At 50.9% G+C, this 26729-nt stretch overlaps 1 protein-coding gene and 1 long non-coding RNA gene across 3 annotated transcripts in view; one reads left to right on the plus strand and one right to left on the minus strand.

Moving 5' to 3' along the window:
• The window catches only part of LOC310705373 (uncharacterized protein), a 40084-nt gene extending 15857 nt beyond the window's left edge, over positions 1–24227 (plus strand). The window contains exon 4 of one of the 2 annotated variants that reach the window (XR_014525224.1): positions 24058–24227. The gene's annotated coding sequence lies outside the window, so the exon portion shown is untranslated. Of the gene's footprint in view, positions 1–1029; positions 1774–24057 lie in introns of those variants that run through there. The other variant, XR_014525225.1, reaches the window with a different exon arrangement.
• Positions 10241–11248, minus strand: LOC310705460. Its single transcript, XR_014525306.1, has 2 exons — positions 11085–11248; positions 10241–10461 (listed from the first exon to the last, which is right to left on the minus strand). It is a non-coding gene; the product is annotated as an uncharacterized lncRNA (long non-coding RNA).
• Positions 24228–26729: the final 2502 nt, after the last annotated feature.

Genomic DNA, 26729 nt, shown 5'->3' on the forward strand with positions numbered 1-26729 from the left:
AGATTTCTGAGTTTAGGGGGGAGGAAGGAGAGGAGACCAGGATTTTGTGGAGATTACATCAGCCCACCTCCTTGGAGCCTGAAGGTGGAAACAAGAGCAGGGAAAGGGACAGGAGGGACCACATTGTGCAGCATCTTGACGGCTTCTGAGACGCAAAAGAAGAGAAATGGATTCTGCATATTTCTTAATGAGCTGGTTGTATGTAAAACTGAGGATTAAATTTGGTGGAATGTGAAGGGTGGGTGGCGCTGGGAGATTGGCAGTGTTTGCAGTGGGGCTGTATATTATATATTTATACAAACAACCCCTAGGGGTTTCATGTTCACCCTCTGCAGTCCACGCTAGTGAGGCTGAGTTGCTGGTTATGGGGGCCGGGGGTCGGACAGCCGTGTCCAAGGCCAGGTAAGGGAGGAAGGTGTGAATGTTGTCTGGGAGGAAGCAGGGCCTAAGAAAGCATTGCAAACAGAGTTTCAATGGCTTGGCTCTTGAGGATAATTGAGCCCACTGAGGATAATTAAGTGCACTTTCAGATTATTACTATTACTATTATTATTATTATTATTATTTTGCCATTTAACAATTGAGGGTTCTTGGAAAGTAGAACAGGAATCTGCCCCAGGGAGCTTACATTCAGGTTTGACAGCATGGGGAGAGAAAAGAAGAGGGAAAGTTGGAAGTTCTCTTGGAAATTCCTAGTGCTCCCTCACAGAACTCCATTTCCCAAGGTTCCTTAAGATTGGGAATGAGAAAAGTCAGAGCCTTCTGGGTCAGGCCAAAGGGGACCCATTGAGTCCAGGATCCTCTTCTCCCAATGGCCAACTATGGACCCCAATGGGCAAGCAGGATTGGAGCCCCAGAGCCTCTCCCTTGACGCCGTTTCCTGCAAGTGAGATTCAGAAGCATCGCTGCCTCTGATGTTGGAGGGAGAGAAAAGCCAGCCAGACTAGGAGCCATTAGAGCTTCTCCTCCATGAATCTTTCTAGTCCGTCTTTCAGGCCACCCAGGTTGACATCTGACATCTTTCCACAGGGAGGGAGCCACTGCCAAGAAGGCCCTTTGCCTGGTACCCTGTAGCTGAATCACCGGAGGAGGACCTCAGTGTCCGGGCTGAGCGATGGGGTTGGAGACGCTCCTTTGGGACTTCCCTATCCAGGGCTGCCTTCAAGTGTCTTTTAAAAGTTGTATAGTTGCTTGTCTCCTTGGCTCTGGAGCGGCATCACTGTTGGGATACTGCCGGGGAAACGACAGCATCAGGCAGGCCCCCAGCTTGCTCCAGACGATCACCGGTCTCCCGTGGAGCAGCATCAGTCAGCCAGCGACACGAGCCTCAGATACGCTTAGAGACCCGTGCCCGCTCTGTCAGCAGAGTGTGTAAATCATCACACAGCAGATGAGGTGGACAGAGGCAGATGTAAGCATTATTTACAGCATTTATTCAGCATTGTTCAGGAACACAGGAAAACATGTCTGCATCCCTTCGTCACCGGCAAAACAGCAGGAACACAAAGGCAACATACAACAGAGGTTCCCAGCAGAATGTGCTGGACGTAAACAGGCATGTGATACACAACAGTCATGCCTGACCCTTTTAAGGTGGAATGGAACTATATTCTCACAATTACTCCATACCCTTCAGGCTTTCTCAGATGAAATAGGGATGTCCTAAGGAAAAGCAGGACATTATTTGGTCAAATCAGAAACAAGGAAGCTTCTTTAAATCCTGGAGGAGGAGCTTTGGCCCAGGGTATAAAAGGCTCCAGCCCTGGAAGAAGCTCCAGCTCAGCCCAGAAGGTTTTCTCCCTTGGGACTCCTCTGACCTGTCCTCCTCCTGGTTTTCTCCCGGGAATCGTCACTGTATCTGGTCGCAGTGGCGGCGCCAGCATTGCCCCCCATCCATTAGCACCTCTTACGACACGGGGCCAGTGACCCTGGTGACTGTGGCGGGTACCCATGCTGGGCCTGCCCCAAAATTCTTTGCGTACACTGGGTCCTGGGCCTCGAAGGTCCAGGGGTTCCTGCCTTCCTCATCCTGAGCTCTATCGGGGTGAAGGCGGTCCAATCTGATTGCAAGGCACCGACCCATTAGTAGTTCAGCGGGGCTCCGGCCAGTCGTTGAGCTGGGGGTGCTGTGTTGTGCTAGGAGGAATGTGGCAAGGCGGTACTCCCAATCCCCTTGCGTCATGCGGCGAAGGGTGTCCTTGGTGGTCCGCACCATGCGTTCTGCTTGGCCATTGCTGGCAGGGTGGAATGGCGCCAAACGGATGTGGCGGATGGTGTTCTGCGTTGTGAAGGTTTGGAATTCTCCTGACGTAAATGCAGTCCCGTTGTCTGAGACGAGAGTGTCAGGGAGCCCGTGGGTTGCAAACAGCCTGCGTAGTACCCGGATGGCTGCGGAAGTGGAAGTGGATGGTACCAGTGCGACTTTTAGCTATTTGGTGTAGGAGTCCACCACTATGAAGAATGTTTTCCCTTGAAAGGGGCCAGCGAAATCCACATGCAGGCGTGACCATGGTGCTCGGGCGGACTCCCAGGACTGGACTGGGGCCCTTGGGGGATCTGGGCGGAATTCTTGGCAGACCTGGCAGTGTTTGACCCAGGCCTCTATCTCTCCGTCGATCCCCGGCCACCACACATAACTCCTGGCAAGGGCCTTCATTCTTACTACCCCTGGGTGTGTCTCGTGTAGGGCTGTGAGGACCCTTTTGCGGAGGGGCTGGGGAACAACGACTCTGCTTCCCCATAACAGGCACCCCATGTGGGCCGACAGTTCATGTTTGCGGGTTGTGTAGCCGGCAAATTCTGGTCCAGGGCTGCTGCTGGGCCATCCCCTCCACACCCAGTCCAGGACCCGGGAGATGACCCTATCTTTCTTGGAATGGTGTGCAACTTCTTGTGCCTGAATGGGGCGGTCGGGAAGCAGCTCCAGGCTCATAACCTCTTGTGGCTAAGACTAGACCATGTCATTACAGAGGGGCAGGTTTAGTCGTTGTCTGAGGACTATTCCTGCCTCCGGGTCTGGTCCTGACCGGATGGATACTAGAATCAGCAAGGGATTTTTAGGAAGTCATTAGTTTGCACCAGGCGTCCTATTGGGAAGACCCAGTTTTCTGAGTGCATGTTCTGGAAGTTGGGCAATAGGGGCAGTACAGGATTCCTATTGGTGTACCGACCTCCCCGCTGCACCAAGGATTCCCTGCCCGAGCTGCTTCAGGTCGTGGCGGATGTTCTCCTGGAGACACCTAGCTTGGTCGTCCTAGGGGATTTTAACATCCATGCCGACACGACCTTACAAGGGGCCGCTCGGGACTTCGTGGAAAGCATGGCCTCCATGGGGCTGTCCCTGAATAAGTCTGGCCCAACCCATAGCCGTGGACATGCCTTGGACCTGGTGTTTACCTCTATGGATGTTGGTGATCTGACACTAAGTAAAAGCGAAACGAAAGAAGTGCCATGGTCAGATCACTTCCTGGTGCAACTGGACTTCTCTGTGACCCTGCCCCTCTGCAGGGAGGTGGGACCAATTCGGATGGTCCGCCCCCGCCACTTAATGGATCCAAATGGTTTACAGAGAGTGGTAGGGGATGCTTTATCCCATGTTGATGGCCTTTCAGCTGAATCCCTGGTGGCCCGCTGGAATGTGGAGTTAACCAGGGCTATTGACTGTTTGGCTCCGAAGCGCCCTCTCCGATTGCATGGAGCCCGGACAGCCCCTTGGTTTTCCACGGATCTGAGGGCAATGAAACAATCGTTGAGGCCGCCTCTATTGCATCTGCAGAAAACAGCAGCAGGAGACTTTTTCAGGTGGTTCACAATTTAGCGGAACCACCTGCAACATCGGGGCCCAGTACGGGCCACATGTTCTCCTGCAATGATTTTGCAAAGTTTTTTGCAGATAAAATCGCTCAGATTCGGGAAGAAGTAGACTCCACCGTGGGAGCAGGACCGGGGCGGGAGAGTGCTAGAGTTCTGTCTAGTCAAGTTGAGTGGGATCAATTCCAATCTGTTACCTCCGAGGATGTGGACAGGCTGCTTGGACGAGTGAAACCAACCACCTGTCTCCTGGATCCTTGCCCATCCTGGCTAATAAAAGCAAGCCGGGAAGGGCTGGGCGATGGGCTTCGTGGGGTGGTGAATGCTTCCCTCCGTGAGGGAGCCTTCCCAGACCCGCTGAAAGAGGCGGTCATTAAACCGCTTCTTTAAAAACCATCTTTAGACCCGGCCAGTATGGCCAACTATCGCCCAGTCTCAAATCTTCCATTCTTGGGCAAGGTGATTGAGCGAGCGGTTGCCGAACAACTCCAGGCACGCCTGGAAGAAGCGGACCATTTGGATCCCTTCCAGTCGGGATTCAGGCCTCATCATGGGACTGAAACTGCCTTGAAACTGCCTTGGTCGCACTGGTTGATGATCTCCGGAGGGCTAGGGACAAAGGTGAGAGCTGTTTCCTAGTTCTGCTGGATCTCTCAGCGGCGTTTGATACCATCAACCATAGCATCCTTCTGGACCGTCTTGAGGGGCTTGGAGCTAGAGGCACTGTTATACAGTGGTTCCGCTGCTTCCTCCTGGGCTGTGTTCAGAAAGTGGTGGGGGGGGGATGAGCGTTCAGACCCCTGAGCTCTCACTTGTGGGGTGCCTCAGGGTTCTGTCCTCTCCCCCATGCTTTTCAACATTTACATGCAGCCACTGGGAGAGATCATCAGGAGGTTTGGGCTGGGTGTTCATCAGTATGTGGATGATACCCAGCTCTACCTCTCTTTTAAATCAGAACCAGTGGAGGCGGTGAAGGTCCTGCGTGAGTGTCTGGAGGCGGTTGGAGGATGGATGGCGGTTAACAGATTGAGGTTGAATCCTGACAAGACAGAAGTACTGTTTTTGGGGGACAGGAGGCGGGCAGGTGTGGAGGATTCCCTGGTCCTGAATGGGGTAACTGTGCCCCTGAAGGACCAGGTTCGCAGCCTGGGAGTCATTTTGGACTCACAGCTGTCCATGGAGGCACAGGTCAAATCTGTGTCCAGGGCAGCTGTTTATCAGCTCCATCTGGTACGTAGGGTGAGACCCTATCTGCCTGCGGAATGTCTCGCCAGAGTGGTGCATGCTCTGGTTATCTCCCGCTTGGACTACTGCAATGCACTCTACGTGGGGCTACCTTTGAAGGGGACTCGGAAACTACAACTAATCCAGAATGCGGCAGCTAGACTGGTGACTGGGGGCGGCCGCAAAGACCATATAACACCCGTCTTGAAAAACCTACATTGGCTCCCAGTACGTTTCCGAGCACAATTCAAAGTGTTGGTGTTGACCTTTAAAGCCCTAAACGGCCTCGGTCCAGTATACCTGAAGAGTGTCTCCACCCCCATCATTCTGCCCGTACGCTGAGGTCCAGCGCTGAGGGCCTTCTGGCGGTTCCCTCATTGCAAGAAGCAAAGCTACAGGGAACCAGGCAGAGGGCCTTCTCGGTAGTGGCGCCCGCCCTGTGGAACGCCCTTCCAGCAGATGTCAAAGCAATAAACAACTACCTGACATCTTAAGGCAGCCCTGTTCAGGGAAGTTTTTAACGTGTGATATTTTATTGTATTTTTGGTTTTTATGGAAGCCGCCCAGAGTGGCTGGGGAGGCCCAGCCAGATGGGTGGGGTATAAATAAATAAATAAATAAATAAATAAATAATAATAATAATAATAATGATGATGATGATGATGATGCAGGTGCTGGGTCAGGGCCTGTTTCCAGTAGTGGTAGCCTGCTGAGGGCGTCCGCATGGCCCATCGCCTTCCCAGGTCGGTGAATCAGTTCATACTGGTAGCTGGCAAGGAAAATTGACCACCTGAGGATGCGAGGAGACAGCACTTGGGGGGTCTGCTTTTCGGGGGCAAACAAGCCAAGCAACGGCTTGTGGTCAGTCACCACGGTGAAGGGCCGCCCGTACAAGAAATCATGGAATTTTTTTACTCCCTTCACGATTGCCAGACCCTCCTTGTCGATTTGCGAGTATTTCTGCTCGGTTGCGTTGAGTGTCTGGGAAAAGTACGCCACCGGTACCTCTCTTCCATCCGGGAGTTTGTGTCCCAGGACAGCGCCAATGCCATAGGGCGAGGCGTCACATGCTAGCACCACCGGCAGCCTCTCGTCGAAGTGTGCCAAGACCGAGTTTGAGACAAGCAAGTCCTTGACTGCCTGGAATGCAGCCTCCTGGCGCTGGCCCCACACCCAAGGGGCCCGCTTGTCCAGGAGTCTGTGTAGGGGCTCCGCTACCGCCGCCTTGTGGGGAAGGAAGGAATGGTAAAAGTTCAATAGTCACAAGAAGGCCTGAAGTTCAGTCTTGCTCTTGGGCGCTGGGGCATCACAAATGGCCCGTACCTTGTCCCCAGTCGGGTGGACCCCTTCTGTGTCCACCATAAATCCCAGAAAGTCCACCTGAGGCACTCCTAGTAGACATTTTTCCCGCTTCACCTTGAGACCCGCCGTCTGGAAACGGTGCGGAACAGTGCGGAGGCGGTCCTCAAACTCCTCTGGTGTGGGCCCGGCAATCAACACATCATCGAAGAAGGGGGTGACGCCAGGAATCCCTTTAAGGAGCGAGTCCATTAGATTCTGGAATATGCCTGGTGCCACGCTGACACCGAATTGCAGCCGCTTTACCCTGAACGCTCCTCTGTGCGTCACAATCGTCTGTGCCTCTGCTCTGGCCTCATCTACTGGCAGCTGTTGATATGCTTGGGCCAAGTCCAGCTTGCCAAAAAATTTCGACCCAGCCTGGGTGGCAAGGACATGGCTGACCACTGGCACTGGGTATGCATGGGCCGTGAGGGCCTTGTTTATGGTACATTTGTAGTCTGCGCAGATGTGGACCGAACCATTAGGCTTGACGGGAGTGACGATTGGGGTTTCCCAGGGGCCATTAGGCACCGGCTCCAGCACTCCTTGCTCCACGAGCCGGTCCAATTCCTCGTCTATACGGGGTTTCAGGGCATACAGGACCCGGTGGGCCTTGAGCCTGACCGGTCGTACTGTGGGGTCAAGCTGTAGCACAATGGGGGGGGGCCCGTATACTGTCCCAATTTCCCGTCGAAAACCCCTGGAAATTCCTTGCAGATGGCGTCCACGTCCACTTGTAAGGTAGTGTGGTTCACCCCGGTGATGGCTAGCCCCAGTGGTCCAAACCATGCCAATCCCAGTAAGCTAATGTAGGGGCCCTTGACCACAAGCAAGTCCAGTTGCCGCGTCCGCCCTCGGTATTGCACCCTGAAGGTCCCCACCCCCATTGTGGGGACCTTACGTTTCTGGAAGTCCTGGAGGGTGAATGGGGCCGGCCTGAGTTTGGGACCCCCAGTAGGACACAGTTTCCTTAAGGTCCTTGCCGAGATTATGGATAGAGTTGAACCCGTGTCAAGCTCCATGTGGCATGGGGCCCCCCTCTATCTGTACTACATAAATTTTCTCTACGTTGGGGTGGGGCAACTGGTATACCTGGAAGTCCGTGAGCTCCGTCGAGTTGCCTTGGTGCGTTGGGCCCCGGGACCTGGGGCTCTTGGATTGGTCATCTGATGCCTGGCATCGGGTGGGCCGAGCTCGACACACCCGGGCGATGTGTCCTGTTTCTGCACTGCCTGCACTCTGCATTGCGGAAACGGCAGGTCCTCCTCTCGTGACTTTCCCCGCAGCTTGCGCAGTTCCCTCCTTCTTGTCGAGGCAGCTGTGGTATGTGTGCTGCTTGAGTGCGCTGCTGTACTCAGTGCGCCTCCTCCCTGTCAGTTCCTGAGTTGTCGGTGAGGTCTTCGTGGTGGACCCTCGGTTGGGACGGCAGGCTTGGTCGTGCCTCTTGCGTCGACCTCTCGGCAGCTTCCGTTGCCAGGGCCTCCTCCAGAGCGACCTGGAACGTTAGGTCCTTCTTAGCGTAGAGGCGTCGTTGCAGCTTCTTGTCCTTCAGGCCACCGACGAGGCGGTCACGAAGCATGTTCTCCAACTCTGAGAAGTTGCAGAACCGGGCGGCTTGGCGGAGAGAGGTCACAAACCCAGTTATGGATTCCCCAGGGGCTTGCCGCTTTGCGTAGAAGGCATTTTGACAAGCCACCACTGAGGGCTGCGGCGAAAAGTGCCCCTTCATTATGTGTGTCCCACATTATTGTTTTGTATGGAACAGTAGCGACGTCTTCAGGTGCAAGGAGAGCCCGGGCGATTTCAAACGTCTCCTCTCTGCAGATGCTGAAGAATATCGCCCTCTTCTTGGCATCTTCTTCGTCAGTGACCCCTTTGGCTTCTAGGAGGAAGGTGAAACGGGAGGCGTATGATTCCCAGTCTCCAGATGCTGGGTTGAATGGCGAGAAGCTGCTGTTGGCTGCCATTCTGAGTTCCTTGTGTCCCGGAGCTGAAGCCTGGATACACGGTGCGAGGCAGCGGTGCGGCAGGTGGCGGTGCTGCGGTGCTGTGTGTGGCAGTCAGCTCAGCGGGATCTCATCCTCGTCACCAGTGAAATATACTCAGAGTCGCAAAGTGATTTCATGCTCTTTATTCAGCTCATAGTGATGAGGAGGAATGAATCGAAGTCCCCTCCAAGTATCTGCTTTACATACATTATTTACACAATGGGCTGCACATGATTGGCTAATTCCGGAATTCTACTGTAAGCCAATCAGGTTGTGGATTCACTTCTATCTGGAGCATGATTGGGTACTTCCTGCCAACCAATCATACTGCTGCATTGTTCTAGGACCAATCAGACTGCTGCATTTTGGATCCTATTGTTCCAGGACCAATCAGACTGCTGCAGTTTGGATCCTATTCAACTCAGTACATAACAATGTGTTTTGTGTTTTTATGTCGTAATTTCATCCTGTGGACCTCCCAATTTAATAAACAAATAAATGAATGAAAGGAAATGAATTGCCCCCTCTCCCTGCCGATTAAGAGGCAGCTTCGTCCCCAACAACCATCTGGAAAGAGGCAGGGATATAAAATTTACGGCATGTAATGCCTTAAAGGAAAACATTATGAAAATGGTATACAGGTGGTACATGACCCCAGTCAAGCTGGCAAAAATCTATCATTTGCCCGATAACAAATGTTGGAAGTGTAAAGAGACTGAAGGTACCTTTTATCACCTTTGGTGGACATGCCCGAAGATTAAGGCCTTCTGGGAAATGATCTATAATGAAATGAAAAAGGTACTTAAATGTACCTTTCCTAAAAAACCAGAGGCCTTTCTCTTGGGCATTGTCGGCCAATTGGTGACAAAGAAAGATAGAGCTTTTTTCATGTATGCCACAACAGCAGCAAGAATACTCATCGCAAAGTATTGGAAGACACAAGATTTACCCACTTTGGAAGAATGGCAGATGAAAGTGATGGACTATATGACACTGGCCGAGATGACAGGCAGAATCCGTGACCAACGAAAAGAGACGGTGGAAGAAGAATGGAGAAAATTCAAAAGCTATCTTAAGGACTACTATAAACTTAATGAATGCTAAAATGCCGTGGTTTCCAGAAACAAAGGGGTACAGGGATATAAGGTCAGATTATAAAAGAGGACTAAGATGATAGAGATTGGAAAGTAACAATTGGGAGTTGCTAGCTGAACTATGGACATTGGGATGCAGAGAGGGGGGGTATGGGGAAGTCCAAGAAAAGAGGTTTATGAAAATATGTTTGAAACTATACGTGTATGTTTGTCATTTTTAGTGTTTGTCTGTTTTTCTTAAAAATGTTGTAAAACCAATAAAAATTTTATAAAAAAAAAAAAAGGAAAGAGGCAGGGAGGGGCATTGCGGGGGGGGGCAGTGGCCCTTGGGGGCCTCCCTGGGTGGCCATGTTGGTACCCCCACCCCTTATTCAGAGGGATGGAATCCAGAGCAGGGGAAGGGACCGCATCCCCCTCTGAGTCTCTCACCCCCAATTTCTCCAGAGTAGGAATCACAGAGAGGGTAACAGACCAGGGGCAAATACCAAGAAATGGGTGGGGAGACAACCATGAGACCAGGGGGCCCCTGGGAGCATGGGGGGGGGGACCTTGCCAGAAATTTTGAGGATAAAGGATTTGGGGACACAGCAGGGGTCTCTGGCTCTGAAAAGCACTGCAGCTTTGGGGGGCAAAATGCCATAGCGCCCTAAAACCCCCCAATGGTGCTTAATGATTCCTCTTGAGTGACAGAGAAGACCCCCCTTTCCACGCCCCCCAACTAACCCCCCACCCCCAGGCCTGTCCCCTCCCTCTGTCCCAGAGAAGGAGACACAGGAAGCCAGGTCAGATTGCAGAGGGAGGATTTATTAGAGGGTCAAGCGTCACATGGGGGCTGGAAGGGGAGACCAGCAGGAGGAGGCCGCTTCTCCCTGGGGGTGTCTCAGTGGGACCGGCAGGCCAGCACATGAGCCAGCACCCCAACCAGCTTGTGGAAGGCATGGTGGCAAGCAGGGGTGAATTCCTGTCCAAAGGGGGTGGGGTGGTGATGAGGACTTCGACAGGAGCTGGAAGAGAAAAGAGGGGGTGACTCCTTCTGCCAGGGGGCAGATCCCACAGCAGATTCAACAGATTGAGGTTGAATCCTGACAAGACAGAAATACTGTTTTGGGAGGATCAGGGGCACAGCCTGGGAGTCATTTTGGACTCACATCTGTCCATGGAGGCACAGGTCATTTCTGTATCCAGGGCAGCTGTCTCCCAGCTCCATCTGGTCCACAGGATGAGACCCCACCCCCAGCTTGTCTCGCCAAAGTGGTGCATGCTCTGGTTATCTCCCGCTTGGACAACTGCAATGCACTCTATGTGGGGCTACCTTTGAAAGCGACCCTTTTGGTGGTTCCCTCACTGTGAGAGGTGAGGTTACAGGGAACCAGGCAGAGGGCCTTCTCGGTTGTGGCACCCGTGCCGTGGAACACCCTCCCACCAGATGTCAAGGAAATGAACAACTGAAATCTGAATGCAACCTTGTATCAGGAATTCTTAAATGTCTAATGTCTTTCAATGTTTTATGTCCTGTAAGCCACCCAGAGTGACACACACACACACACACACACACACACACACACACACACACGGCACTCCCCAGTCCCCCCCCCCATAGCCCCTTAGGGCGGGGGCGTAGCCTCACCCTGACGTTGAGGGGGTCCACGTGGAGCTTGTCGCAGAGCAGTTCACGCAGCTCGGAAAAAGCCTCCTTGACCTCGTGCAAGAAGGGCTGGAGAGGTTGCTAATGAGAGGTCAGGGTCAGAGAGGTCCCCCAAGTGAGAGAACAAACGCTTGGTCCAGGGGAAGACGATATACATGCTGGAGAGAAGGAAGGAAGGAAGGAAGGAAGGAAGGAAGGAAGGAAGGAAGGAAGGAAGGAAGGAAGGAGGAAGGAAGGAAGGATAAAAAGAGAGGCATGGATAGTTATTATCCAGGTGGAAAGAGGAGTTTCTGCCCAACCTGCCTAGAGAGGCAACCAGCGCCTGGCCTTACCGGACAAGGGTAGACCCACCCATGGGGGGCACGTCGACTGTCATCATGACGGTTTCCATGATGGCTGGCTGTGGGCTGGGAGCTTCTTTCGGCTGCTGGAGAAAACCTTCTGGGCTGAGCTGGAGCTTCTTCCAGGGCTGAAGCCTTTTATACCCTGGGCCAAAGCTCCTCCTCCTGGATTTACAGAAGCTGGTTTCTGATTTGATCAAAGAATGCTGTGATTTTCCTTAAGACATCCCTGTTTTCCTCTGAGAAATCCTGGAGGGTATGGAGTAATGCCACCCCTGTGCCAAGGAGATAAGCAAGTATAAAGGCTTTGGAAGACATCTGAAGGCAGCCCCAAAGGAGCGTCTCCACCCCCATCGCTTGGCCTGGACACTGAGGTCCTCCTCCTCCGGTGATTCAGCTACAGGGTACCAGGCAAAGGGCCTTCTTAGCAGTGGCTCCCTCCCTGTGGAAAGACATCAGATGTCAACCTGGGTGGCCTGAAAGACGGACTAGAAAGATTCATGGAGGAGAAGCTCTAATGGCTCCTAGTCTGGCTGGCTCTGCTCTCCCTCCACCATCAGAGGCAGCGATGCTTCTGAATCCCATGTGTGTATTTGCCCAGACTGATTCAGAGGACATTTCAAGGGGCGCAGAATAATCTTTCTCCTGAGAAACACCTGCCTGGGACCTCAACTTTTCTGGTTGTATGACTTTGGGTCACATTAGAAGTCCTCAATTCTTTATTTGCTCCTGCCCCCTTTTGTACACCTGTTCTGCTTCAAAGCCCATATTTCGAACAAAGCTTTTGTTCAGGGATGGGGAACCAGAGGTCTTCCGAATGCGGTCTGACTCTGCTTCCCATCCCCACTGCCAGCTGACAGTCCATCGGCTCTCAATCCCTGCCCTTGTTTAACCTCCCTGTCTTCCTACCCCTGCCGCTTCCAACTCTCCCTCTGCTGTTCTCTCCCCACGCTGTCAAACCTGAATGAGAGCTCCCTGGGGCAGAATCCTGTCCTACATTCCAAGGGCCCTCAGTTGATAAATGGTGAAATAATAATCATGATCTGAAAGTGCAATTAATTATCCTCAATGGACTCAATTATCCTCAAGATACAAGCGATTGCATCTCTGTTTGCAATGCTTTCTTGGGCCCTGGTACAGATCAGGGCTTGTGGCCAGGATTGCCCAGGGCCACCCCTGTCATTGGGAGTGAGGTGGCTGCTTCAGGGGCAGATGCTGGGCTGGAGGACACAGGGGTGAGGCATCGTAGGACAAACACAGCCTGCCACCCCCAAGCTGGCTTGCTGCCTTCAGGTGCAGGAGAGAACATTGTCCCATCTCCAGCACTGAAGAAAGAGATTCAGCTTCCAGCTGAATCACGGGAGCTGCAGTTTGTTAAGAATTGTGGCTCTTTGAGGGGGTAAACTACACTTCCCAGCAGTCTTTGGGGGAAATCATGTGCTTTCACTGTACGTTGAGTACAGAGCCTGAGAAGATTTGGGTTTCCCCATCCTTCCTGAAGGTGGGGACAAAATCCATCACCCTCATGCCCTGGCTGACCACCATCAGTGACAGAGCACTGGGCTAAATGGAGCTTGGTCCAATCTGACAGGGCAGTTTCAAATTTCCCAGGAACCTTCCCTAAAGCCCTGCCAGAAGTATCTATAATTCTGTGTTGGGAGTTACCTGTGAGTAAAAAGGTAAAGGTAAAGCGACCCCTGACCATTAGGTCCAGTCGCGGCCAATTCTGGGGTTGTGGCGCTCATCTCGCTTTATTGGCCGAGGCAGCTGACATACAGCTTCAGGGTCATGTGGCCAGCATGACTAAGCCGCTTCTGGTGAACCAGAGCTGCGCACGGAAACACTGTTTACCTTCCCGCCGGAGCAGTACCTATTTATCTACTTGCACTTTGATGTACTTTCGAACTGCTGGGTTGGCAGGAGCAGGGACAGAGCAACGGGAGCTCACCCCGTCACGGGGATTCGAACCACCAACCTTCTGATCAGCAAGTCCTAGGCTCTGTGGTTTAACCCACAGTGCCACTTGTATCCCAGTACCTGTGAGTAATACCCATCAAATTCAAGAAGACACCCGTCTAGCTAGACACGCCGAGAACTGTGCTGTTACTTGTTGCCCTTAAATCCCGTTTGCATTGGCCATGATTAACTTGATTTTGCTGAGTTCTAAGCTCAACAAACTTAGTTTGGATTCCACTGTATGTTCTTATCTGTCAAATGGGAATAATAGGGAATTCCTTTGAAGGGTAGCTGTGAAGTGAGGCCAGGGGCAAACAGCTCTTTGCATGTTAAAAGTGTTGTTCAAAAGAATAACATCAGCAATTTGAGATTCACCCTTACCCTTGACCAATGTGCTGCTAGATCAGTGCTTCTTTTCTGGGGGGACACAGGGGTGCATATACCCCTAAACATTTCCTGAATGTTGGCCTCATTGAGGGGCATCAAGGGAGAGGCTCAGGGGCTCCAATCCTGCTTGCCCATTGGGCCCCTGGTTGGCCATTGGGAGAAGAGGATTCTGGACTCAATGGGCCCCCTTTTGTCTGACCCAGAAGGCTCTGACTTTTGTCCTTCCCAATCTTAAGGAACTCTGGGAAATGGAGTTCTGTGAGGGAGCACTAGGAATTTCCAACATAACTTTCAGCAGACATTATAGACCTTCAAGTCCCCAGAATTCTGCAATATTCTCAAGCCAATAAAACTTGCTTGTGTGTATTTGCCCAGACTGATTCAGGTGGCATATCAAGGGGCGCAGAATCATCTTTCTCCTGAGAAACGCCTGCCTGGGACCTTAACTTTTCTGGCTGTAGGACTTTGGGTCACTTTAGAAGTCCTCAATTCTGTCTTCGCTCCTGTCCCCTTTTGTACACCTGTTCTGCTTCATAGCCCATATTCTGAGCGAAGCTCTTGCTCAGGGATGGGGAACCTGAGGTCTTTCGGATGTGGTCTGACTCTGCTTCCCATCCTCACTGACCGTTGGCAGGCAGTGGGCTCTCAATCCCTGCCCATGTTGAACCTCCCTGTTTTCCAACCCCTACAACTTCCAACTCTTCCTCTGCTGTTCTCTCCCCACGCTGTCAAACCTGAATGTGAGCTCCGTGGGGCAGAGTCCTGTCCTACATTTCAAGGGCCCTCAATTGATAAACGGTAAAATAATAATAATAATAATAATAATAATAATAATAATAATAATAATCTGAAAGTACACTTAATTTTCCTCAATTGACTCAACTATCCTCAAGGGACACGCAATTGAAAAACAGTTTGCAATGCTTTCTTGGGCCCTGGTACAAATCAGGGCATGTGGCCAGGATTGCCCAGGGCCACCCCTGTCATTGGGATTGAGGTGGCTGCTTCAGGGGCAGATGCTGGGCTGGAGGACACAGGGGTGAGGCATCGTAGGACAAACACAGCCTGCCACCCCCAAGCTGGCTTGCTGCCTTCAGGTGCAGGAGAGAACATTCTCCCATCTCCAGCACTGAAGAAAGAGATTGAGCTTCCAGCTGAATCACAGGAGCTGCAGTTTGTTAAGTATTGTGGCTCTTTGAGGGGGTAAAGTACACTTCCCAGAAGTCTTTGGGGGAAATCATGTGCTTTCACTGTACGTTGAGTACAGAGCCTGAGAAGATTTGGGTTTCCCCATCCTTGCTGAGGGTGGGGACAAAACCCATCACCCTCAAGCCCTGGCTGACCACCATCAGTGACAGAGCACTGGGCTAAATGGATCTTGGTCCAATCTGACAGGGCAGTTTCAAATTTCCCAGGAACTCACCCTAAAGCCCTGCCAGAGGTATCTATTCCTCTGTGATGGGAGTTACCTGTGAGTAAAAATGTAAAGGTAAAGGGACCTCTGACCTTTAGGTCTAGTCGTGGCAGACTCTGAGGTTGCGGCGCTCATCTTGCTTTATTGGCTGAGAGAGCTTCCGAGTCATGTGGCCAGCATGACTAAGCCGCTTCTGGTGAACCAGAGTTGCACACAGAAACACTGTTTACCTTCCCACCGGAGCAGTACCTATTTATCTACTTGCACTTTGATGTACTTTCGAACTACAGTGTTGGCAGGAGCAGGGACAGAGCAACGGGAGTTCACCCTGTCACGGGGATTCAAACCACCAACCTTCTGATCAGCAAGTCCTAGGCTCTGTGGTTTAACCCACAGCGCCACTTGTATCTCAGTACCTGTGAGTAAGACCCATCAAATTCAAGAAGACACCCCTCTAGCTAGACACGCCAAGAACTGCGCTGTTACTTGTTGCCCTTAAATCCCATTTATAAAATCATGATTAACTTGGTTTTGATGAGTTCTAATCTCAACAAACTTAGTTTGGATTCCACTGTATGTTCTTATCTGTCAAATGGGAATAATAGGGACTTTCTTTGAAGGACTGTGCTAGATTATTCATTGCTAACCATCAGGAAGCATTTCTTGGCTTCTCAGAGGTGCCTAATAAATTGCCCCGTTATGCTCCTGATGAGCTTTGCAAGTTGCAGCGCCATTAAGAAAGGCCATGCTAGTCCGCCATGACAAGTGCTGCTTGAGAAAGCAGCGATGGAAGGGGGTGTCTAAAGGATTCACCCAGCACACACTTGAGCTCATGGGGAAAGAACACATCCCCCCCCCCCGACCGTGGCTGAATACATTCCCAACAACCCAAAGGACAGGCTGTCCCCCAGACGGCACCCAGCAGACACTGAGCAGATCTCCCACTGAAGATTCATCCTTGCTACCAACCTTGGGGTGTGTAGTCGTGTAAAAGTGTCAGCGGTCTCTTAACAGAAATCAAAGCTCAAGAAACCTACGGCACCCGAGGTTATTCAGTGCAAGGAGCAGGAGTGATTTGCAGGTGATTTAAGTTTCTGGTGTTGATGCACCCATAATTCCTTAGCAAAAGCAAATCAAAACATTAGTGGAGTAACTGGTGCATTGCAAGGCAGAAAAGACCCTCAATGAGAAATGCTGGAGGGTATGTGATCCTGGCTGCGGAAGATGGCTGGAAGGTCGTTTGTCCCGTCAGCTGGATGAGCTGATCTGCAGAGCCAAGAGGGGCTCTCTGGGCCGTCTATAACTGAGGATCTGGTGGACAAGAATTGACCAAATCTGGATAACTAGAGGACTGGCACCCAAGACAAGGAAGGTAGAAATCTGCCCTAAGACGTGCTCCGACCATAATGCCGTGAGAATGGAGATGAAACTAATACCAACTGGTTCCTTCAGATGGAGGATGAATGACACCTTGTTCAGAGATCAAGAGGTGACCAAGAAGGCCCAAAAACCCCTGAGAGACTATTTCGAGATAAATTTGAACACTACCGTGGAAAAAAGAGTAATCTGGGATGCAAGTAAAGCAGTTATGAGGGGTAGATAGGTAGCCGTGTTGGTCTGCCATAGTCAAAATAAAAAAATTCCTTCCAATAGCACCTTAAAGACCAACTAAGTTAGTTCTTGGTATGAGCTTTCGTGTGCATGAGTGTATCTGAAGAAGTGTGCATGCACACGAAAGCTCATACCAAGAACTAACTTAGTTGTAAGGATCTGTTGAAACAAATATTTTTAAAATGGGATGCAGAAAGGGGAGGTATGGGGAAGTCGGAGGAATAAGTTATAAGAAAATAAGGATATGAAATTATACTTGTTATTTGTTTTTGTGTTTGTTTGTGTTGCTCTGACTGTTTAAAAAATTGGTGGAAATCAAATTTAAAAAAAAAGAAATCCTTTGCTGAAGGAGCCAGGCACCTTTCTGGGCCACCGAATGGCCTGAGGGCACAAGGAAGGACAAAAGCCACAGGGGGAGCGGCTGCTTCCAAGCCTGGGACGGGGGGGGGGGGGGAGAACCTCGCCTCTGCTTCGTCTGGGAGACAGGGATGTCTATCCCGGATCACAAACCCCCATCAAGTTAATCATGTTAATCATGGCCAACATAAATGGGATTTAAGCGCAACAAGTAACAGTGCAGTGCATGTCTAGTTAGAGGGATGTCTTCTTGAATTTGATGGATCTTACTCACAGGTAACTCCCATCACAGAGAAATAGATACCTCTGGTAGGGCTTTAGGGCGAGTTCCTGGGAAATTTGAAACTGCCCTGTCAGATTGAACCAAGCTCCATTTAGCCCAGTGCTCTGTCACTGATGGTGGTCAGCCAGGGCATGAGGGTGGTGGGTTTTGTCCCCACCCTCAGCAAGGATGGGGAAACCCAAATCTTCTCAGGCTCTGTACTCAACGTACAGTGAAAGCACATGATTTCCCCCAAAGAATGCTGGGAAGTGTAGTTTACCCCCTCAAAGAGCCACAATACTTAACAAACTGCAGCTCCCGTGATTCAGCTGGAAGCTGAATCTCTTTCTTCAGTGCTGGAGATGGGACAATGTTCTCTCCTGCACCTGAAGGCAGCAAGCCAGCTTGGGGGTGGCAGGCTGTGTTTGTCCTACGATGCCTCACCCCTGTGTCCTCCAGCCCAGCATCTGCCCCTGAAGAAGCCACCTCACTCCCAATGACAGGGGTGGCCCTGGGCAATCCTGGCCACATGCCCTGATCTGTGCCAGGGCCCAAGAAAGCATTGCAAACAGAGATGCAATCGCTTGAGGATAATTGAGCCCATTGAGGATAATTAATTGCACTTACAGATGATGATTATTACTTCACCATTTGTCAACTGAGGGCCCTTGGAATGTAGGACAGGACTCTGCCCCAGGGAGCTCACATTCAGGTTTGACAGCGTGGGGAGAGAACAGCAGAGGGAGAGTTGGAAGCGGCAGGGGTCGGAAGACAGGGAGGTTAAACAAGGGCAGGGTTTGGGAGCCCACTGCCTGCCAATGGGAAGCAGTCAGACCACATCCGGAAGACCTCAGCTTCCCCATCCCTGAGCAAGAGCTTAGCTCAGAATATGGGCTTTGAAGCAGAACAGGTGTACAAAAGGGGGCAGGAGCGAAGAAAGAATTGAGGACTTCTAAAGTGACCCAAAGTTGTACAGCCAGAAAAATTGAGGTCCCAGGCAGGCGTTTCTCAGATGATTCTGCGCCCCTTGATATGCCACCTGAATCAGTCTGGGCAAATACACACAAGCAAGTTTTCTTGGCTTGAGAATATTGCAGAATTCTGGGGACTTGAAGGTCTATAATGTCTGCTGAAAGTTATGTTGGAAATTCCTAGTGCTCCCTCACAGAACTCCATTTCCCAGAGTTCCTTAAGATTGGGAAGGACAAAAGTCAGAGCCTTCTGGGTCAGGCCAAAGGGGAAACAACGAGTCCAGAATCCTCTTCTCCCAATGGCCAACTATGGACCCCAATGGGCAAGCAGGATTGGAGCCCCTGAGCCTCTCCCTTGACGCCCCTCAATGAGGCCAACATTCAGGAAATGTTTAGGGGTATGTGCACCCCTGTGTCCCCCCAGAAAAGAAGCACTGATCTAGCAGCACATTGGTCAAGGGTGAGGGTGGATCTCGAATTGCTGATGTTATTCTTTTGAACAACACTTTTAACATGCAAAGAGCTGTTTGCCCCTGGCATCACTTCACAGCTACCCTTCAAAGGAATTCCCTATTATTCCCATTTGACAGATAAGAACATACAGTGGAATCCAAACTAAGTTTGTTGAGCTTAGAACTCAGCCAAATCAAGTTAATCATGGCCAATGCAAACGGGATTTAAGGGCAACAAGTAACAGCACAGTTCTCGGCGTGTCTAGCTAGATGGGTGTCTTCTTGAATTTGATGGGTATTACTCACAGGTACTGGGATACAAGTGGCACTGTGGGTTAAACCACAGAGCCTAGGACTTGCTGATCAGAAGGTTGGTGGTTCGAATCCCCGTGACGGGGTGAGCTCCCGTTGCTCTGTCCCTGCTCCTGCCAACCCAGCAGTTCGAAAGTACATCAAAGTGCAAGTAGATAAATAGGTACTGCTCCGGCGGGAAGGTAAACAGTGTTTCCGTGCGCAGCTCTGGTTCACCAGAAGCAGCTTAGTCATGCTGGCCACATGACCCTGAAGCTGTATGTCAGCTGCCTCGGCCAATAAAGCGAGATGAGCGCCACAACCCCAGAATTGGCCGCGACTGGACCTAATGGTGAGGGGTCCCTTTACCTTTACCTTTTTACTCACAGGTAACTCCCAACACAGAATTATAGATACTTCTGGCAGGGCTTTAGGGAAGGTTCCTGGGAAATTTGAAACTGCCCTGTCAGATTGGACCAAGCTCCATTTAGCCCAGTGCTCTGTCACTGATGGTGGTCAGCCAGGGCATGAGGGTGATGGGTGTTGTCTAAACCCTCAGGAAGGATGGGGAAACCCAAATTTTCTCAGGCTCTGTACTCAACGTACAGTGAAAGCACATGATTTCCCCCAAAGGCTGCTGGGAACCGCAGTTTACCCCCTCAAAGAGCCAGAATACTTAACAAACTGCAGCTCCCGTGATTCAGCTGGAAGCTGAATCTTTGTCTTCAGTGCTGGAGATGGGACAATGTTCTCTCCTGCACCTGAAGGCAGCAAGCCAGCTTGGGGGTGGCAGACTGTGTTTGTCCTACGATGCCTCACCCCTGTGTCCTCCAGCCCAGCATCTGCCCCTGAAGCAGCCACCTCACTCCCAATGACAGGGGTGGCCCTGGGCAATCCTGGCCACATGCCCTGATCTGTGCCAGGGCCCAAGAAAGCATTGCAAACAGAGTTGCAATCGCTTGTATCTAGAGGATAATTGAGTCCATTGAGGATAATTAATTGCACTTTCAGATGATGATGATTATTTCACCATTTATCAATTGGAATGTAGGACAGGACTCTGTCCCAGGGAGCTCACATTCAGGTTTGACAGCGTGGGGAGAGAACAGCAGAGGGAGAGTTGGAAGCGGCAGGGGTAGGAAAACAGGGAGGTTAAACAAGGGCAGGGATTGGGAGCCCACTGCCTGCCAATGGGAAGCAGAGTCAGACCACATCCGGAAGACCTCAGGTTCCCCATCCCTGAGCAAGAGCTTCGCTCAGAATATGGGCTTTGAAGCAGATAAGGTGTACAAAAGGGAGCAGGAGCGAAGAAGGATATGTTGACTATTAAAGTGAAACAAAGTCGTACAGCCAGAAAAGTTAAGGTCCCAGGAAGGTTTTTATCAGATGATTCTGCGCCCCTTGAAATGTCACCTGAATCAGTCTGGGCAAATACACACAAGCAAGTTTTATTGGCATGAGAATAGTTTAACAAAATATTGCAGAATTCTGGGGACTTGAAGTTCTGTAATGTCTGCTAAAAGTTTTTGGGGAAATTCCTAGTGCTCCCTCACAGAACTCCATTTCCCAGAGTTCCTTAAGTTTGGGAATGACAAAAGTCAGAGCCTTCTGGGTCAGGCCAAAGGGGACCCATTGAGTCCAGGATCCTCTTCTCCCAATGGCCAACTATGGACCCCAATGGGCAAGCAGGATTGGAGCCCCTTGACGCCGTTTCCTGCAAGTGGGATTCAAAAGCATCGCTGCTTCTGATGGTGGAGGGAGAGCAGAGCCAGCCGGACTAGGAGCCATTAGAGCTTCTCCTCCATGAATGTGTCTAGTCCGTCTTTCAGGCCACCCAGGTTGACATCTGACGTCTTTCCACAGGGAGGGAGCCACTGCCAAGAAGGCCCTTTGCCTGGTACCCTGTAACTGAATCACCGGACGAGGACCTCAGTGTCCAGGCTGAGCGATGGGGTGGAGACGCTCCTTCATGGCTTCCCTATCCGGGGCTGCCTTCAGGTGTCCTTTAAAAGTTGTATAGTTGATTGTCTCCTTGGCTCTGGGGCGGCATTACTCCATAACCATCCATGCCTCTCCCTTTCATCTTCTTGTATAGTTGCTTGTCTCTGTGGCGGGAACCAGATGTCCAACAGATGCCCCCCCCCAGCCCCCAGCCCCCCTCCGGTGCTTTGCTCTCCCCTCCCCCAGTCACAGGCACTCAGTGGCTCAGAGCATATCCCCTCAACTGTGACAGAACAAATGTGACATCTCATTTTTCCCTGTGTGAGCATGGCAGTCATTTGGGGGCCCCTGCTTTCAGGCGATGTCGGAATGCGATCTCCCCTCAAAAAAAGCACATGGGGGGGGCAGGGACCTTGTGTGGGTATCAAAAGGGCATGATCTGTGGCCGTCCGATAATGTCTTTGTGAGCCGGGATGGAAATCCCTGTCTCCCAGGTTCTCCCCCCGTCCCAGGCTTGGAAGCAGCCACTCCCCCTGTGGCTTTTCTCCTTCTGACTGCCAGCCAGGTGTCCTCGGGCGCAGAGCAAGCGCCTTCCTTGCGCCCTCAGGCCATTCGCTGGCCCAGAAAGCTGCCTGGCTCCTTCAGCAAAGGATTTCAACCCTCTCCTTTGGGGCTGCCTTCAGATGTCTTCTAAAGCCTTTATACTTGCTTGTCTCCATGGCACAAGTGTGGCATTACTCCATGATTACTCAGGGGAAAATAGGCATGTCTTCAGGAAAAGCAGGACATTCTTAGATCAAATCAGAAACCAGCACGACTTCTGTAAATCTGGGAGGAGGAGCTTTGGCGCAGGGTATAAAAGGCTCCAGCCCTGGAAGGAGCTCCAACTCAGCCCAGAAGGTTTTCTCCAGCAGCCGAGAGAAGCTCACAGCGCACAGCCAGCCTTGGGTGGGGATTCCCTTGGTGAGTAAGTCCAGGGGTGGTTGCCTCTCTAGGCAGGTTGGGTAGGAGCTCCTCTTTCCACGTGGATAATAACCAGCCATGCCTCTCCCTTTCTCCTTCCTTCCTTCCTTCCTTCCTTCCTTCCTTCCTTCCTCCCTTCCTCCCTTCCTTCCTTCCTTCCTTCCTTCCTTCCTTCCTTCCTTCCTTCCTTCCTTCCTTCCTTCCTTCCTTCCTTCCTTCTCTGCAGCCTGCTGGTGGTCTTCTCCTGGTGCCAGAGGCTCTTCGGTCACATAGAGAACCCTCTCCAGCCCTCCCTCTCATTAGGAACCTCTCCAGCCCTCGTTCCACAAGGTCAAGGAGGATTTTTTCCGAGCTGCGTGAACTGCTGTGCGACAATCTCCACATGGACCCCCCCAACTTCAGGGTGAGGCTGGTCCCCCGCCCCAAAGAGCTGCCGGGGGGGGGGGGACTGGGGAGTGCCGTGTGTGTGTGCGTTTGTGTGTGTGTGTGTGTGTGTGTGTGTCACTCTGGGTGGCTTACAGGACATAAAACATGGTAAAACATTAGACATTAAAAATTTCCTGTTACAGGGTTGCCTTCAGATTTCAGTTAGTTGTTTATTTCCTTGACATCTGGTGGGAGGGCATTCCACAGGGCGGGAGCCACAACCGAGAAGGCCCTCTGCCTGGTTCCCTGTAACCTCACCTCTCACAGTGAGGGAACTGCCAGAAGGGAGCTGGACCTCAGGGTTTGGGCTGAACAATGGGGGTGGAGACGCTCCTGTGGGTATACAGGGCTGAGGCCTTTTAGGGCTTTCAAGGTCAACACCAAAACTTTGTATTGTGCTCGGTGGTCTTAGCAGCCCCTCCCAGTCACCAGTCTAGCTGCCGCATTCTGGATTTGTTGCAGTTTCCGTATCACCTTCAAAGGTAGCCCCACGTAGAGTGCATTGCGGTAGTCCAAGTGGGAGATAACTAGAGCATGCACCACTCTGGCCAGACAGTCAGGGAGGGTCTCATCCTGCGCACCTTCAAAGGTGCATTGCAGTAGTCCAAGCGGGCGATAACCAGAGCATAGACCACTCTGGCCAGACAGTCCACTGAGGCGTTCCCAAAGTAAAGGAAGGATTGAACTCTGATTAATTAGAATACACACAGAGGCTTGAACCAGCAAGACTTTGGGAAGGGTGAGTATAATAATCTCTCTCTGTATGTGTGCCTCCAGCCCCTGGCCCAGGTCGTTTTATTCACAAAAGAACTTTTTACAGAGTGTTCGTAAGAACCAATCAGATTTCTTCTGAGCATTTCAACAAACCCACGTAGGGACAAAGTTAAACTACAAACACTAGTTAGGCATGCATACTTTTGGGTAAATGAATGAAAACTACAAAGGAGCGCATTCAGCAATCCCGGAGGTCATAAACAATCAATACACATGAGAAGAAGGATGGCCAGGAGGACAGCGATCATTATCACCTTTGTGTGAGACCTGTTTCCTGGCCTTAAGATTAACGTATCAGAAAAGCTACTTCAAAGAAGCTTGCCCACTATCTTTATGGCCCAGGATGCTTGCCTGGCAAAGCAACTGGGCTGTGTACGTGACTTGACAAGCAAGAGAGATGGGCAGTAGAGGAAATGGCCAGAGATGCAGACGGTTGTGGGATTTGGTCAGAAATTATTGTCAATCAATCAAGCCCAGTCAACACAATGCAGGGAGGGCCTCATCCTGCGTACCATATGGAGCTGGTAGACAGCTGCCCTGACACAGAATTTACCTGCACTTCTATGGACAGCTGAGAGTCCAAAATTACTCCCAGGGTGTGCACCTGGTCCTTCAGGGGCACAGTTACCCCATTCAGGATCAGGGAGTTCCCCATACCCACCTGCCCAAAGTCCACCCTAAACAGTGCTTCTGTCTTGTCAGGATTCAACCTCAATCTGTTGAATGCGTTGTGGGATCTGTTGTGGGGAAAGGGTGACTCACGCATGGGCCCCCTAGCCGAAGGAGTCACCATCTCTTTTCTCTTCCAGCTCATGGGCGATGTTCTCATCATCATCGTGCCACCCCCTCCCCTGGACAGGAATTCACCCCTGCTCACCACCATGCCTTCCACAAGCTGGTTGGGGTGATGGCTCATGCGCTGGCCCACCGGTCCCACTGAGACACCCCCAGGGAGAAGCAGCCAGCTCCTACTGAACTCACCACCCACCGGGTGGGGGCCACCCCTTCTTGCCCCCATGTGATGCTTGACCCTCTAATAAACCTCCCTCTGCAATATGACCTGGTTTCTTGTGTCTTCAATGCTCATGGCGGACTGATCCCCCCCATGTTCCAAGGCCCCTCCCGTCTCAATGGTCATCTCCCCACCCAGTTCTGGTCTTCTTCTTCCTACTCTGGAGAAATTGGGGGTGAGAGACTCAGAGGGGGGTGCGGACCCTTCCCCTGCTCTGGATTCCATCCCTCTGAATAAAAGGTGGGGGTACCAACATGGGCCCCCGAGGGAGACCCCCAAGGGCCACTCTCCCCCCCGCAATACCCCTCCCTGCCTCTTTCCAGATGGGTGTCGCGGACGGAGCTGCCTCCGAATCGGCAGGGAGAGGGAGGAATTCATTTCGTTTTATCCATTTATTTGTTTATTAAATTTGGGGGTTCACAGTATGCAGTTACTGTGGGAATGTTCTGGGGTGCAGGAGAGGATATATTGACTAATTATATCCTTGTCCAACTTGTGCTAACAAGTTCCCAAAATATCAGCAGAGTTTATAGACATTCCCCTTTAAGTTCGCAACGGTAACGTGTGCACAGGTTCGCTAGAACCTCTATAATAATTACTCTGGTAATTTCCCCTTTGTTCCCTCTTAAAATACAAGACACAACACAGTCTTTATAAAAGAGTTTACTCACGATCTGTTCACAATATGATCCCAGACGGCAGACAGGCTTAAAAAGGTTACATATACTTAGAATCTATCTTGTTGCAAGATAGATCTTATCTCCTCTCTTGGCTGAGAGCCAAGAGGGCATCTTTACATGCTTCCTCATCGAAGGAAAATGGCAGAGAGAGAGAGATGGCTGCCTGCCCTGTGCTTTTGTCATTACCTGCACAGGTGAGGCCACACCCACCTCTGGTCACATGCGGAGGAAGTCCGTCCCCAGGAAGTTTACCTGCTTGCTGGACAGACATCCCTCCCCATGTTCTAACATGTACACTGTAGGAATGTTGTCATTGACTGCTCCTGTGTTTACATCCCACAGTTACGATATAAAAACACAAAACACATAAGCAAAACAAAATCAACCCAATAAACACCCCCGCCAACATATTTCACACTCATAATAACATCAAAGGAGTTTACCACCTTCGTTGAAACATCAAACAAACAGATCCAAAGTAAAACGCCTTGGGGGCAGCGAAGCTGGCAAGTCGCCTTTTGGGGGTCCCAGACGGAGGTCTATGGGGGGAATGGGGCAGGTTTCCCCTAAGCTTCCGAGGGTATTGAAAGGGCATGATCTGCGGCCATCCAATAATGTCTTTTTGGGGTTTGTGATCCGGGATAGACATCCCTGTCTCCCAGACGAAGCAGAGGCGAGGTTCTCCCCCCGTCCCAGGCTTGGAAGCAGCCGCTCCCCCTGTGGCTTTTGTCCTTCTGACTGCCAGCCAGGTGTCCTCGGGCGCAGAGCAAGCGCCTTCCTTGCGCCCTCAGGCCATTCGCTGGCCCAGAAAGCTGTCTGGCTCCTTCAGCAAAGGATTTCAACCCTCGCTGGGTCCAGGAATGAGAAGGGACTCGCTCCAGCATCATACGGGCTAAGCCACCCACCCCAAACTCAATATTTTGAAATCACAAAGGAAGCTTAAGTATACAGAGGACATTTAGTGCAGCAAAGTGAACAAAACAATTATGTTAACAAATTATATTCAACAAAACATTGCTTAAGGAGGTCAACTTTAAAACAGAGCAGAGCAGGAAGGTTGGAGACTTTAATTTTTTTTTTTATAAAATTTTTATTGGTTTTACAGAGTTTTTTAAGAAAAACAAACAAACACTTAAAAAGACAAACATACACGTATAGTTTCAAGCATATTTTCATAAACCTCTTTTCTTTGACTTCCCCATACCCCCCCTCTCTGCATCCCTATGTCCATAATTCTACAAACAACTCCCAATTATTACTTTCCAATCTCTGTCATCTTAGTCCTCTTTTGTATTCTAACCTTATATCCCTGTACCCCTTTGTTTCTGAAAACCACAACATTTTAACATTCATTAAGTTTATAGTAGTCCTTAAGATAACTTTTAAATTTTCTCCATTCTTCTTCCACCGTCTCTTTTCGTTGGTCACGGATTCTGCCTGTCATCTCGGCCAATGTCATATAGTCCATCACTTTCATCTGCCATTCTTCCAGAGTGGGTAAATCTTGTGTCTTCCAATACTTTGCGATGAGTATTCTTGCTGCTGTTGTAGCATACATGAAAAAAGTTCTATCCTTCTTTGTCACCAATTGGCCGACAATGCCCAAGAGAAAGGCCTCTGGTTTTTTAGGAAAGGTACATTTAAGTACCTTTTTCATTTCATTATAGATCGTTTCCCAGAAGGCCTTAATCTTCGGGCATGTCCACCAAAGGTGGTAGAAGGTACCTTCAGTCTCTTTACACTTCCAACATTTGTTGTCGGGCAAATGATAAATTTTTGCCAGCTTGAC

The sequence above is a fragment of the Podarcis liolepis genome (genome assembly GCF_965112155.1).
Source record: "Podarcis liolepis genome assembly, chromosome: 4".
Lineage (NCBI taxonomy): Eukaryota > Metazoa > Chordata > Lepidosauria > Squamata > Lacertidae > Podarcis > Podarcis liolepis.